General features: G+C 34.9%; 1 non-coding gene across 1 annotated transcript; it reads right to left on the bottom strand.

The window, feature by feature from the left end:
- Positions 1-261: 261 nt before the first annotated feature.
- Trnat-agu (transfer RNA threonine (anticodon AGU)) lies at positions 262-334 on the bottom strand. Its single transcript has one exon. It is a non-coding gene; the product is annotated as a tRNA-Thr (tRNA).
- Positions 335-16090: the final 15756 nt, after the last annotated feature.

Raw genomic sequence — 16090 nt, 5'->3', positions numbered from 1 at the left:
TCAAATCCCGGTTCGTACCAATGAGTTTTTGGGAACTTATGTACGAAATATCATTTGATATTTACCAGTCGCTTTTTGGTGAAGGAAAACATCGTGAGGAAACCAGACTAATCCCAATAAGGCCTAGTTTTACCCTCTGGGTTGGAAGGGCAGATGGCAGTCACTTTCGTAAAAATTACCAATTCTGGGGAATTAGTTGTCAAGCGGACCCCAGGCTGGTACAATAAAGCTTAGAAAAAAATTAAAAGTAGAAAAATTCACTGTTTTGGATGGGACTTGAACCCACGACCACTGAATCACTAGCCCAGTGCTCTGCCATCTGAGCTACCAAGACCTTAGCCAATAGAGTGAGTATTTACACCATATATGAGCCTTAGAAAGGGGGGGGGGGAGGTCAAATTTGGTTCTAAGCTTAAGCATCGTTCGCAGACGTTGATGCTTGATGCTTAATACAAAATAATGTTGATGTATTACTACTGATTTATTTCTTATTTAGTTTTATTTACATCGACCCCTCGCATTATATAATTATATACAAACTATACGTAATCATGTGACTTCCTTAATCATAGTTTCTAGCTAGTTGAGATCAGTTTTACCTAAACAGTTAGCAGAACTACATTTCCCATATAACAAAGGAGACGAATACCACAAAAAACAATTAACACTCAAAAACCGTAGTTCAAACGTTCGTAACCAGAAACCGAGTATTAGGGAGACCGCACACGCCCTCTAAATAAAGGCTGCCACATACAAACGTGCGAATAAAGGCCACAACACACGAGCGCGGAATCAAACAGGCTAATTTGACGCGCGCCTCGCGATGGCAATTGGCGACGCATAGAATATGTGTGTTTCCATAGTCGCACGATATAAATACGAAGTTACAGGGCATTTATTTATCTAGGGTTAGTAAATAAAAACATTATATTGTATAGTACCTAGTTTTACTCGTGGCAAGCAACACTTTAAGGTGACAACAGCTGGTGCAAGTGTAATCCAGCTGTTAGTCGGTAAAGGTAGGAATAATGAAATTATACTTCGTATCCAAATCCAAGACAACAAATATAATTTACTAGCAGCAGTACACGTTATCGTGCAGTCCAAGTCACACATTTTAGAGATTATAGTATTTAAAAAACAAGTTCGCGCTGTCCCTCTCACTCGCTACGTTGCGTTCCTGCTTCGACATCGCTCCTCCAGTACTCATTACATGTTTTTGTGTTAGTCCGAGTCACACGTATTTTCGCCAAAATAGTGTTCCTCTAAATATGTGTACCTAATTGTGTTTCGATTAATGTTTATTGTGCGCTGAATAAGAAGTATAGAATCAAAACATTATTTGAACTGCCGACCGCCGTACCCTCGAACGAAAAATTGATGTTTATTCAGCTCGGCAAGTCTAGTCTCGTTTGCCATACTTACATGGCAGTTAAACTTTCAATTTGAAATTGTAGGTATATTCGTTTAGCGTAATAAACTTATTACCTAAGAAATCAAGTAAATAATTTTTACGTTCTTACGAAATCACTTACTACAACTACCTTCTTTTTTGAATAAATAAATTACGGAAAAAATAAGTATGGGGCTACAAATAGATTACAATTTGAACTTTAAATAATTGTAATACGTACTATTATAGTATTATTTACTAATATAATATTATTTAGATTTCATTTTATGATTGCATAAAATGCAATGATCACTCACAATTTTTTTTTTTTACGAGATGCTTTCGCGTACAGATTTAAATATACAAACCATATCTGAATAAAGTTAATATATACTAGGTAATCGTTTCACGAAAGCTGCTTTTACCATGTCCGATCTACCCTACCATACAATAAAACAGATAACAATGGTAATCCTTGCCGATTGGTAATAAGTGCCTATGAATGATAACAAAACGCGTCTTTATGCAAATGTACATACACAGTACCAACAAGTTTAATGAGCGTCTTATGAGGATACCTATAGGTATAAATATACAGGAGTAATGTCAATCAATACACAATCTATAAGACATTGGAAGACTATTAAATTTAGTCTGACTGACAGTTTAAAGTGTTTAATGCCATTAATCGACGTATACAAACGGGACGTGCTATGCGTGCTCCGATACCGTGCGCCCCATGCCCCATATGAGGGCCATAGTGAATCTATCGTATGGATCATGACGGATTAGGTAGTAGGCTTTAATCGGACATCGCGGTATCGTCGAGTCTTGGGTCCAATCGATGTGGTCGCCTCCTAAATTTGATCATCAGTTAGTTACCCGCTTTGTTATTATTAGACAGCTTTGATTAACATAATATAATATAATTTTAAAACGAAATATATTATGGAAAGATATACTTGATTTGTGTAATATTGTGGACTCCGTCTAATAATAATTTTTTTAATGTAATTTTATAATGCACATTAATTAATAGTTCAAAATTAAAACACATATTAAATAAATATTTTCTTATAAATGAGATGTCGACATGGTACTATATTTGCCCCACTTTAATAGTGAAGAGGCTATCATTACTCCACAATCATTGTGTCGAGGGCTCCGCTTTCACAGCGTCGAGGTTATATTTGCCCCACTTTAATAGTGAAGAGGCTATCATTACTCCACAACCATTGTGTCGAGGGCTCCGCTTTCACAGCGTCGAAGCTATATTTGCCCCACTTTAATAGTGATGAGGCTATCATTACTCCACAATCATTGTGTCGAGGGCTCCGCTTTAACAGCGTTGAAGCTATATTTGCCCCACTTTAATAGTGATGAGGCTATCATTACTCCACAATCATTGTGTCGAGGGCTCCGCTTTAACAGCGTCGAAGCTATATTTGCCCCACTTTAATAGTGATGAGGCTATCATTACTCCACAACCATTGTGTCGAGGGCTCCGCTTTAACAGCGTCGAAGCTATATTTGCCATATTTGCCCCACTTTAATAGTGAAGAGGCTATCATTTCTCCACAATCATTGTGTCGAGGGCTCCGCTTTAACAGCGTTGAAGCTATATTTGCCCCACTTTAATATTGATGAGGCTATCATTACTCTACAACCATTGTGTCGAGGGCTCCGCTTTAACAGCGTCGAAGCTATATTTGCCCCACTTTAATAGTGATGAGGCTATCATTACTCCACAATCACTGTGTCGAGGGCTCCGCTTTAACAGCGTTGAAGCTATATTTGCCCCACTTTAATAGTGATGAGGCTATCATTACTCCACAACCATTGTGTCGAGTGCTCCGCTTTCACAGCGTCGAAGCTATATTTGCCCCACTTTAATAGTGAAGAGGCTATCATTACTCCACAGTCATTGTGTCGAGGGCTCCGCTTTCACAGCGTTGAAGCCATATTTGCCCCACTTTAATAGTGAAGAGGCTATCATTACTCCACAATATTGTGTCGAGGGCTCCGCTTTCACAGCGTCGAGGCTATATGTACTTGTACCCCACTTTAATAGTGAGGAGGCTATCATTACTCCACAATAATTGTGTCAAGGGGTCCGCTGTCGCAGCTGTCGCAGTGACGAAGATATATGCCGCACTTTAAGTTATATGTACTATACAATTCCACAATAATAGTATCGAGGCCTCCATTTCCGCAGCGTCGAGACTATATGTGCTTCATTTTAAGTGTCGAGGTTATAATGCTTCGGTCATTTGGTTCTTCGGTTGCTTTGCTCCTTTTGGTCGCTTCGCTCTTCGGTCGCTTCGCACTTCGGTCGCTACGCTCTTCGGTCACTTCGCTCTTCGGTCTACAGTCGGTCATTATACATATCTCAAAATGATATCGTCAAAGAATAACGTTGCTCTACTATAACAGTGTTGATGCCAATGTAATGATTGAAGACTTTAATAGTATTGGAAGTAGCTTTACGCATGTAAATATAAGGGACTAAAGAGCAAAAATATTTAAGGTTGAGCTAAAGTTTACAGGACTTGTAAAAATAATGAAATATAAAGGAGGTTCTTGTTACGCTGAGGTAATTTAATAGGTGTTAATACGGCCTAAAATACCTTAAACAAAATGTACACAATGTCATTGCCCTTACAGACAAAGAAATGCTGTATGTAAACAACATATAGGAAAAAATATATCTGTAAACCCTTTAACCCAAATTTATGATTCGTACTCATATCACGCTGTTATATACTCCTAATAACTTCAAACGTCAGCTTTGATAAGCTGTCAAGAATATACCATATCAACGAGCCTAATGTAATAAATCCGGTACAATTTACTTACGGATTCTCAGCTCCAAACTTCAGGGGAACATCGCCGCATCAAACAAGAGGTGAACCGCCGTTGATGCACTATCCCGCGACGCGAAATAAGTGCTGTAAATTGTGCAACCATGCAACTAGAGTTATGCTGCCACGTGTTGCTGTCGCTTGCGCTAAGTAGCTAGATTAATAATCGCAATAAAGGGTTGAAATCCTTTAACAATAACATTATTATTGTCTGAAATGTAAATGCTCGGGTTGTCATATTGTTTTGCTGTAAAAGAAAGCTTAAATAGTTTTCATTTTTCGTCGCAATGCACACTGTACAGTTTTATAGTAGGTAACGTTAAAAAATGTTACTCCTTAAAATGAAGTACAAGTTACAAGTCATGCCAGATATTTTGTTCACAAATATATCATAACTCAACACATAATCTACCTAAGTTCCTTGCCACTTGTTAGCGTAGTAGCCATCATCGTTCAGATACGCATAAGCAGATGAGATTAGCTATTTAGTTATAAATAATATCATATTACTATTTCTTGATCTGTGGTAATAACTAAAATTAGTCCATCTATATTTTCAAAGTGATAAGTTTCAAATACTTAATACCTACAGGATACTCTACTAGTAATTGTCCAGACTTAGTTTTAAAGTACTTACATATAGCCTTGATATTTATGGTAGCTTTACAATGAAGAAAATTCTCCTTTATCTACCTCACTCAAAGGCTATTTACCGAGGAAAGTATTGATTGCTGTATTCAAAATTAACTTTAAAGTGTCATAACATAAAATTAGATTATATTTTAGGGTCAGTAACGCGCATGTAATATACCTCTGCAGTAGCGGGCATTCATAGGCTACGGTGATTGTCAGGCGCGGATACAAGATTTGGCTTAGGGGGGGGGGGGGGCATTTTGAGAAAATCATATATTTTTGCACAGAAAATAAAATTTACTCAATTTAGTAATGTGAGAGCCAGGGTTTTAGGGGGGGGCCATTGCCCCTATGGCCCCCCCCTTGTATCCGCGCCTGGTGATTGTTTACCATCAGGCAGGCCGTATGCTTGTTTGTCTCCGTTGTAATTACATCCAGAGAATGGTTGGTAAATTCTAAATTATACAAAATGGTTTGTTTATATGGTTACAGACAGAAAATGCCCATCTAAAACTTATTTAGAGCCAACTAAAGCTTGAAAACACATTTACACTTAATGGCGTCCTGGCTTGTAAATGACATAAAAATAGTTGTACCTTGTGAATATTAAGATATATACAACTTTATCAATATACTACAGTGAAATCAAAGAAAGTTTTATACTTTTTTAATATTAACGAAATGAAATACCAAGAGCAATTTCACTCCTTAATTTTATTATGCTATACATACATTTTACATTTATACTATGTGGATACATAAATAATTATTTAAATTGGATATAAATTAATAACTTCTAGGTGGTACGTTGTTCTCTTTAGTCAAAATCAATAATATCAGTATGTTCGTAACATACTGATTTGATATCGATATTTTATTTTATTTTCGCATTCAGGATTTGAATTTAAATACAAAGCTCTGAACATCTGCTAGTAAATTATATTTGTTGTCTTGGATTTGGATACGAAGTATAATTAATAATCAAACGAACTTACCTGTGAAGTTTGATTACAATTATGCGAGTATCCAAATCCAAGACAACAAAGACCCGCCCCCCATCCCCAAAAATGAAAATAAAATAGTCTCTGTTAATAACACAAAAATAACTCTGAAATAATGAGTACTGGAGGAGCGATGTCGAAGCAGGAACGCAACGTAGCGAGTGAGAGGGACAGCGCGAACTTGTTTTTTAAATACTATAATCTCTAAAATGTGTGACTTGGACTGCACGATAACGTGTACTGCTGCTAGTAAATTATATTTGTTGTCTTGGATTTGGATACTCGCATAATTGTAATCAAACTTCACAGGTAAGTTCGTTTGATTATTAATTATGTCAGTGAGTAAAAAGATATGTCGTCAAAATACGGACGGATAACATCATTCGTGATGTCTCTTTAAGCTAATTTTACGAATTAACCCTTTATTTAGTCACTCGCGTGACATGTTTACGTTATGGTAGTACGCGACTATCGTGCCTGTACACTGTTAGTGCTTGAAAATGGAGACCTAGACTGTCCGAAACATATCGAGTGAGTGACAGAAAATACGTGAGTTAAACCGTAAAGTATTATTTTTTATATTTGCAAGACTCACGACAATTTAAATTCGGAACGTCTTATTCGGAACTCTGTACGTATATTTACGACTGCGAAAATATAAAGCCGTGTCGCACAACAATGTAACCATGCGCACATCGTAATCACATCGTGCGAAAATAGGCAATTTTGTAACCTCTCCGCCCTCTCATTAGTTACGGGTAACACTACTGTTTCCATTTCTAATTTAGTGTTACATTTTAAATAAGCGTTTACATTCATAATTTGAAGTAAAATATGCGTAATTAATGAGGTTATAGCGATGTTCTGAATCTCATACTTTTTACATAGATTAAAGTATAATTAAAGGATAGTAATTAAATTTGGAATATACTACTCTTTAGAAACAAAATGGTAAATATAATAGTACAACATTTAAAAAATAAATTGCTAAGATATTTGCAGTTCAACATTTTTCAAAGCAATTAAAAGGGTATTTTCAAAAATCAGCTTAAACTATACTTTCTATCTCTACCTTAAGTTGCCATTTATATATTTTATATGTGTAAGTATAAATATATATATATTATATATTGTATTTTATTATATTGTATATTTATTAGTATATTAGGTATTGTTTTAATACTTATATAAGTAGTATGTGTGTTTGTATTTAATAGTCTCCATATTTAGCTCCTTGCACTACCTGTTGACTTTTGTATGAGTTCGAAATTTCCTGCTACCTAAAGGTTGTCTGGAAGAGATCGCTTTTAGCGATAAGACCGCCTGTTGTTACCTGGTTCTATTTTCCTTTAAAATTCATTTGTAGTTTTACATGTATGTAAAATGTATTATTGTTGGTGCAATAAAGAATATTTACTTACTTACTTACTTACTTATTATAACTTTTTCCTGATTTTATTTTTTGACAATATTTTAGGATGTTTTGATATTTAGCGAGTGTTTTTAGCCTTTTGTGCTTTCTTAATGCAATTTTTAGGTTACAATTATAAAATAAAGACAAAAACATGAGATAATAAATAAAACAACCTTGTTTCCATACTTTTGGCCTTGGGTGTAGGTACTTCTTCTCTTTTAACCGACTCGCAGGAAGGAGGAGGAGGTTCTGTGTTAAATTATACTTAATGTAAAAAAATATATACTCAATGCTATATTTAAATTGTATGAAAACAATACTTATCGAACGTTGCCTTTGGAAACTTAAAACATTCTTGCGGGGAGAAAAAACTCCTCTGCTTTGACAGGCGTTTTAGTACGGTCAAATTAAGTCAAATTTCACTGAAGTCAGGAACTAATTCTAAGGACTAATAAAATCACTACGGATTGTTTTGTATGGGCTAAAAATCGAACTTTATACAAACGTTACTAAATTCACCCCCCCCCCCCCCCCCCCCCCCCGGAAAGGTTACTCAATGCTTATAAATCGCCGAATTCCCTATTTTTGTTAAAATTATATTTTAATAAAATGTAACACTGAATACATTGTCCAATAATCCAACTCTTAAATTTTCGTTTCCTTTAAATCAAATCAATTTAAAATAGTTAGCTAAACTCTATTTTTTTTATTTCTTTTTTTAACTAAAGACGTAGGTATATTTTTTCCACTGACACAAAAAATGTAAAAAGCTGCGCTTTTTAAGCCATAAAATAAGTAAAAATTATTCACAACATTTCCAAGCTAACACCTCGGGAAACCAAGTTTTAAATTAAATAATTTTCTTCGCATGTACAATAAAATAACGATGCAAAAGTTGTCACTCTTCAATAGAACTTGGCAGCCATTTTTGAAAGGCAAACTTTCTAATTAACCCAACGAACAAGGCAAGTGTGCACATGCACCAAGAAGGGTGACAAGATCTCTTAATATCACATCCTATACCCTTTAACAACTAAAAACAAACCTTATCACATCACCATAAAGTTGAAAATTCAATGACGTGACATCCCTATACGCAAGGGTTGTCAGTTACAAATTAAACATTCTAATTTCAACTTTAAACAATTGTCACACAGTCCAAAGTTCGCTGACGGCGTCAGCAGGTTCTAGGGTTGTCACAAACAAGTTCATTATGCACTTAGACAATTAGTGTACGCCCGCGGCGGACGCTGGCATTGTCAGTGTCAGCCCTGAGCCCTTCCGGCATAGCGCCTTCGCTCTAATATGCTGCTATTTGATTATCATCAAAATACTCATTAAGGGTTGCCACTGGTACTTTGATGTACAGATAACTTTTTATTTTATACGGGGCCTTTACAAATTCGGAATTTAAAAGAATTTGTTAAGAGTGTTTTGGGAGTTTTTAAATGCGGTTCTATAATTAAGAACGGTTTCTAGAGATAAATAACGTTACAAGTGTATGGTGAGTTTTATCGTTTGCCGCTGTGAATAGTGTTGAGTTGCTCACTCGTGAGGCACCTCATTTGTACCACTCATTTAGTTAAATTGTCGCAGAACTTCACACCGCATAAATGTCATACATCACTCCTCAATTAATTTTACTCATTTACTCGCGCGCATCACACACAGCTCTTACCACTCAAACCATTCAAACACTTCAAATTTGAAAAAAAACTCTCAGCCTTTCAAACTCACTCGCGTTCCTCACAACTCGCAAGAGTCGCGAGGCGCTCGGTGCTCGCCGACATTCAAATGAAGAAATGAGTCATTGACGTCATCGCATTCATCGCTCACACTATCAACTGCCCAACTACAAACCTTATTGCAAGGATAAAAGGTCCACCGAGAAATGCGTTGTGTTTATTCACTCGCCTCACTGTGACATCCCCTCAAAAATCCTTTCAAAATGAAACAATGAATTAGATTTACCGAAAGAGGGAGTGAGACAGACACGCGCCGTGCTTCAATAACACCTCATCGAAAATACGTTAAAAATTAAACACGAAAGAAAACAAGCGTAAGCGTCCGCAAGCTTACATACATATTACGTCATTTTGATCCTAGCATTGCTAAGTTACTTGTCAAAAGCGAAAAATCTAAGTCATCAAAGAACCTACCGAAGAAAGTTTTTTCTCTCTGTCGCACTTGTAATTTTATACGTAAGTGCGACAGCAAAGCAAAACTTCGTGGTTCGCGGTAGGCCTCCATATTTGTTAGCTATTATTGTACTAACGCGCATACCAGTATAACCTGACCTCAAGACTCATATTGCTGGTGTCATGTATAATCTGAATCAATTAGACTGGACAGTGAAATGGTTACTTGATAAGCGATTGAAATGCCAACCAAGTCTCACTGGGCATTTACGAAGTTAGCTTAGAAACAGTTATCGTTTAAGAGACCAAAATATTATTTAAATTATTGAAATATAATATAGTGGCGTACACAAAATATGATATTTTACATTAGTTTATTAATAAAAAAGTAAATATAATTTGTATAGGTGAAATAAACATGTACATTTTAACGATTTGAATTTGTAATACTTTTTGTTAACGTGCTTCGTATAGTATTTCGATCATTTATGATTTTGACATATTTATAGTACGAGAAACTCGAAAAAGTTGTTCGTAATCTTTAGTTGTGTTTTATAAATAGTGATCAGTGACCATTCTTATAATTATACCAAAATAACAATATATTAACATTGTTTTCGCGATAAAATATACCTGTGGGTCTTTCTTTGTGTCTTTTGCATACAAAAATCAAGTGTATATTACACGCCGGTGGCATTACCGCGCGAACGTTATTGAGGCTTTCGTTTGTTATCATATTACAATGCTATTATTACTGATAAATTATGAGGTGGTAAGTTTGTAATTTCTATATAATAATGGTACAGTCAGCGTCAAATACTTCGTAGCAGTCAAAGTAGCCAAATAGTTCGGTACACCATATATTTAGTATGGTGTACCGAACTATTTGGCCACTTTGACTGCTACGAAGTATTTGACGCTGACTGTACAAAAAATATTGGATTTGTTCTCCTTAGTTTGTTAATTGTTTGTCTGGTAGTTTATGGTTAGTATTTATTTCAATATATGAATGTTAAACTTAAAATGATATCAAGTAGCAAGGATTGATACTGAACAATCTAACAATAAAAATAATAAACTGCTAAATTAGAACAAGTTTCATAAAAGCATCATATTAAGTTGCAATAGGATGTATGTACTTTAACTCTTTAGTTTGATTCTTAAATGTATGTCTTCTGTTGTTAAAGTTCTGTTTTAAACCTCCAGAATTGCACTCCAAGTAAATATTTAAAAGGAAGTTTAGCAATGCCTAAATATGTATTTACATTAAATATGGTTTGCTGCCGTTGGAGTTGATGGAATAGTCGATGCTGCAAAAGTGCTAGTACCTCTCCTCATTTGAAGTAAGACATTGTAACACCTCATTTTAGAGAATGAGGTACTCATACAAACTCATTTTAAATTGATGTCCTACCCATCACTAGCTGTGAATGAATCTGTCAGGTTATGACTATCATCGAAGAAAATATTATGATGTTTATTTTCAAATCAATTTAGTTACAAACTCTCATTAGAGATATCATCCACAGCGCAGGCTTCGTCAAAAGCATAGATACAAAACAGAATCCGCAACAAACTTCGTCCAATCTACATAAGTAAAAATCCGCCACCGGCTTCGTCATTAATGTAGGTTCAACATAAACCCGCAACAAGCTTTGTCCAAAAACCTAAAACTACCTACGATTCCCCGTTAATCCCCGAGACGACACGTACCCGGCGCAAAAGTTCCAAAAATACTGGCCGCATTACCGCGCTGTACTGCCAATGATATTTGCTGAAAAAAAAAATTTTTTTTCGAAGAAAATTTATTTGTAAAGTCTAAGAAATAAACGTGCCCGTTAGTTTGACATCGAAAACAGATGGCGCTGTACCGCGCCATATGTTTTGCGATCACTGAATTGTCAAACGTCATCTTTTGACAATCACAGTTACCGCAAAATGTATGGAGCTGTACAGCGCCATCTCGTACCTGTCAAATGCGAAACACGAAATTGTTATAGGTTTTATGCATCTTACTTATCTATGTATCTAAAACTTAAGATGAGATATCGGTACCAATGTGTGTGTCATCCCATATTTCTTTATTTTTCTTCAACAAGGCTCATATTACAAATACGTTATACACGAACATACATATACATTTTATAAACTTAATAAGTTTTTGGCAAAAATTTCATTTTTGGTACAAGCTTTTATCGCTGACTGTATTTTTCTTTCCACAGGCAACTAATACTCATCGAGACAATTCTAAAAACCCCAAACACAATTAGGTTGCGTTATTTTATCACAGAGTTCTTATGGCCACCTCCTGTCTCCATCATCAGATCAGCTTGATGGTACCATAATATTGCATTGTCACCCGACTTACGCATGTATGCAAGTTTTTAGCTTTATCGGAAACCGGGAAGTGGGTTAAATTTAACATGCAAGATTTGACCAGTACGTTATAGGTACAGTCAGCATCAATAGTTGCGAATGAAATAACGCGCCAAAAGTATCTCATATTCCGGATTACTTTACCAAATATAAATAAATCTCTAAAATTTACATTCAAAAGTATATTTTTTACAGTCTTAATTGTTCAACTTATAAAACCACCACATTTTGTTAAGCTGTTACAGCTGTTAGATACTTTTCAAACCTTGTGTGATCCGCTACTTTGGATGCTGACTGTACATTGCAAGTTAATAAAAAGCTGTAAAAATAAACACTCTTTAGGCGAAAAAACGGCGTGCCTCCGTTGAATCATATATATATCATAACATAACGAGGACATTAAGAGAATACTGAACGATCGATATTTTCTATAACGTTAATATTAAAATGGGGACTACGTGTTTATGTAGAAAAGTTACGTGTTGTTTGTTGTAATTATTATTACTAATTAGTTCATACTTACTAGTACTATTCGCGTAGTACTTAGTAACTAAACTGTAATTAACAATGAGCGGAATTCTTCATAGCAAAAATCAAACTGTCAGAGGGATTGACCTAACTGTTTTATCGACTTATCGATAAATATTTGTCACTTAACGAAACACAGGTGTCCCTAATTAGCTGACCGCCACTGTATTTTGGTATAATAGTAAAGAATAAAGCAGAAAATACTTTTATGATGTAAATGAACGTAACATTTAGAGCAATATATTGTGGAAGAATCTTCTTTGAAACTGAAATAAGAATCTTTCTGTATCCATTTTTTTATTGTTTTCTTTTAGGATTAACCATTTTAGTAACACGGCACGGAAATCACTCATGAAAACTCAAGTGACATAAATGACATATGTGACGCTGACATGATTTACTTTAATACGGAGATGCAAATTGCTTATCAAAGAGGTCAAATGTTACAGAATAATCTTTTAAGTTGATTATGGATACCTAATGCGATATTATTCCGTAACATCGATAAGTCGATAAAACAGTTAGGTCAATCCCTCTGACAGTTTGATTTTTGCTATGAAGAATTCCGCTCATTGGTAATTAATTATAATTCACTTGGAACTTAATAATAATAATTGTAACTTATGAATAAATAATCATAATTCATCCTAAATATGTCCCACTAGGCACAGGCCTCCACTGATATTCGAGAGGGTTCGGGCTATAGTCCCCACGCTGGCCCAATGCGGGTTGGAGACTTGGGGACTTCACATGCACCTTTGAATTTCTTCGCGGATGTACGCCGGTTTCCTTATGATGTTTTCTTTCACCGAATAGCTAGTGGTGAATATCAAATGTGCATAAGTTCCGAAAAACTCATTGGTACGAGCCAGGATTTGAACCCGCGACCCCCGGATTGTAACTAAATTTATCTTATTTAATTTCTGAGTATGAGTAGGTACTTATCAACGTTTAGGCCTCATTAATAATTAAATGAATTAGTAATATAAATAGTGATTAGTAATTTTATTATTCAAGTACGAGTTGATCTTTGCTGTTCAAATTATATCTCCAACTGAAATTCACATTTGAATAATCTCAACCATTTCTAAGTCTAATTAGAAATTAAACTCAAAAATACATTAACAATTTTGCATCTTATTCCGTTCTAATAAGGCAATACTTGTATACATATATTTGACGCACGCGCCTAAACTATTAATTAAATCAACATGTCTAAATTCTAGTTGCTTAGGATTTTGCACGAGTGGGCATCCGCGGTCGGATATCCGGCAAAAGCGGTTCGGATCGGTCCGGGCCGGTGCCCATGTCCGGTTATAGCCGGTCCGGTCAGGCGATGCGGTTTTAGTAAGGCGAGGGAAATGTTGGGAAGCTAGAAATCTGGCTAACGTTAGGCATAGATGCATTGACGTATAAATACTTACAGTACCTGGGCGACCGAGCTTTGCTCGGTTATAACTATTTATTGTAATATGGTGGTGTATAGGTGATAATCTTAACTACATTTTTTTACTAAATTAAACTTGTCTAAAACAATAAAAATCAAAAAAAAAAAAATATATAAACTTGAACGTATATTAAAAAAAACAAAAGTTAATCATCGGGCGAGATTCGAACCCGTAACACTCGTTTCTAGCCGTCCGCGTCTTAACCCGCTGGGCCAGACGAACAGTGGCCGGCAACACGAAATTAGCGACCATATTCTGCGTCGAAAGAAAAACGCATGAAAACTCGAAAACACGCGTTTTCCCAAACATAAGACTAATCTAGATCGATTGTGTACCCCCAAAAACCCCCATATACCAAATTTCAGCGAAATCGTTAGAGCCGTTTTCGAGATCACAGAAATATATATATATATATACAAGAATTGCTCGTTTAAAGGTATAAGATATGTAATTGGAATATCGTCGGTAAAGAAATTTCAGGAATATACAGGGATTAGCTGATTAATTTGATTAGTTAATTTTATATTTACTAAATTATTTAAAATGATAGTGGACCAACGGCTCTCCATACAAACGTCCCTATAAATATATAAAATAAATAAATATTATAGGACATTATTACACAAATTGACTAAGTCCCACAGTAAGTAATGGACAGCGATCACCGGGGTCATTGGTCTCTATGGGTGTACCACAGGGGTCAATATTGGGACCTTTCCTGTTCCTTATCTACATAAATGACTTGCCATTCCTTGTAAAGACCCACCATGATATAGTATTGTTTGCAGACGACACTTCACTTATTTTCAAAGTCAAACGACAGCAACAAGCTTACAATGATGTAAACGATGCTATTTCTAAACTAGTAAATTGGTTCAATGTTAATAATTTATTGTTAAATGAGAATAAGACTAAATGTATTAAGTTTGTCACTAGTAATGTAAGGCATGTACAAACAAGTGTCATTGTGAAGGATGAGGAATTGGAACTAGTTGATAGTACAGTTTTTCTTGGTATAACTTTAGATTCTAAACTCCAGTGGGGTCCCCATATTGCTACTCTTTCGAATAGACTGAGTTCTGCAGCTTTTGCAGTAAGCAAAATCCGTCAGTTAACTGATGTCAAAACAGCTCGATTAGTATATTTTAGTTACTTCCATAGCATTATGTCATATGGTATTTTACTGTGGGGTGGTGCTTCAGAGATAAATACCATTTTTGTTCTGCAGAAGAGGGCTATTCGAGCAATATATAAAATGAACCATAGAGACTCACTGAGAGATAAATTTAAGGAAATTGACATCATGACAGTGCACTGTCAATACATTTATGAGAATATTCTGTATGTGCATAAAAATATTGCCGATTTTAAGAAAAATTGTGACATTCATAATATTAATACTAGAAATAAACATAAGCTCGCCGTGCCCTTCACTCGGCTCCATAAAATTAAAAAATCATTCATGGGTAATTGTGTGAGATTTTATAATAAACTTCCAAACCATATTACTGAGTTACCAATTAATAAATTTAAGAATCATGTAAAGCGTAAACTTATTTCTAAAGCTTATTATACCACACAAGACTACATGAATGATAAAACAACGTGGGATTAATTGTGATTCGAAATGATTAATTATTTATTATATTTGAATAATGATGATGAAATGGATATTCCAATGCATGTATTTCCTTTGTTGTTTTTATTATATTTGTTTGACATTTAGAATTTATTCTAGAAACAATCTAGACAAGTATTTTTTATACATTTTTTTTTGTATGACTGTATTTTGTGAAAGTTTTAGTATTAAATTTGATCTATGAATTATATTCATTAGTATTATATATGGAATAATATTTACAACATCAATAAATTGCTCTGATAATTAGATTAAGATAATTAATAAATAATAATAATAATAATAATAAATATTATACGACATTATTACACAAATTGACTAAGTCCCACAGTAAGCTCAATAAGGCTTGTGTTGTGTTATTGTGTTAATTATATGTAATACTGTCTTACTATTCATAAGTGCTTGTTGCTAGGCCTACATGAATAAAGTATATTTGAATTGAATTGAATTGAATTAAGCTCAATAAGGCCCTATTGTTCTGGATATTGACATTATGAAAAATATTTTCCCACAACTTATTGTATAGTAAATAACCTATGGTTACCTTATGGTATGGTTGGTGGTTTTTCTTCGATTTGAAGAATGATTAAGACACGTTTAAGATCTTGGAAAGATTTGACGACCGGTCTGGCCTAGTGGGTAGTGACCCTGCCTATGAA

The sequence above is a fragment of the Cydia pomonella genome, chromosome 5 (genome assembly GCF_033807575.1).
Source record: "Cydia pomonella isolate Wapato2018A chromosome 5, ilCydPomo1, whole genome shotgun sequence".
NCBI classification, from domain to species: Eukaryota; Metazoa; Arthropoda; class Insecta; order Lepidoptera; family Tortricidae; genus Cydia; species Cydia pomonella.
Note: the sequence above shows the minus strand (reverse complement) of the source record. Positions and strands in the feature narration are given on the sequence as shown.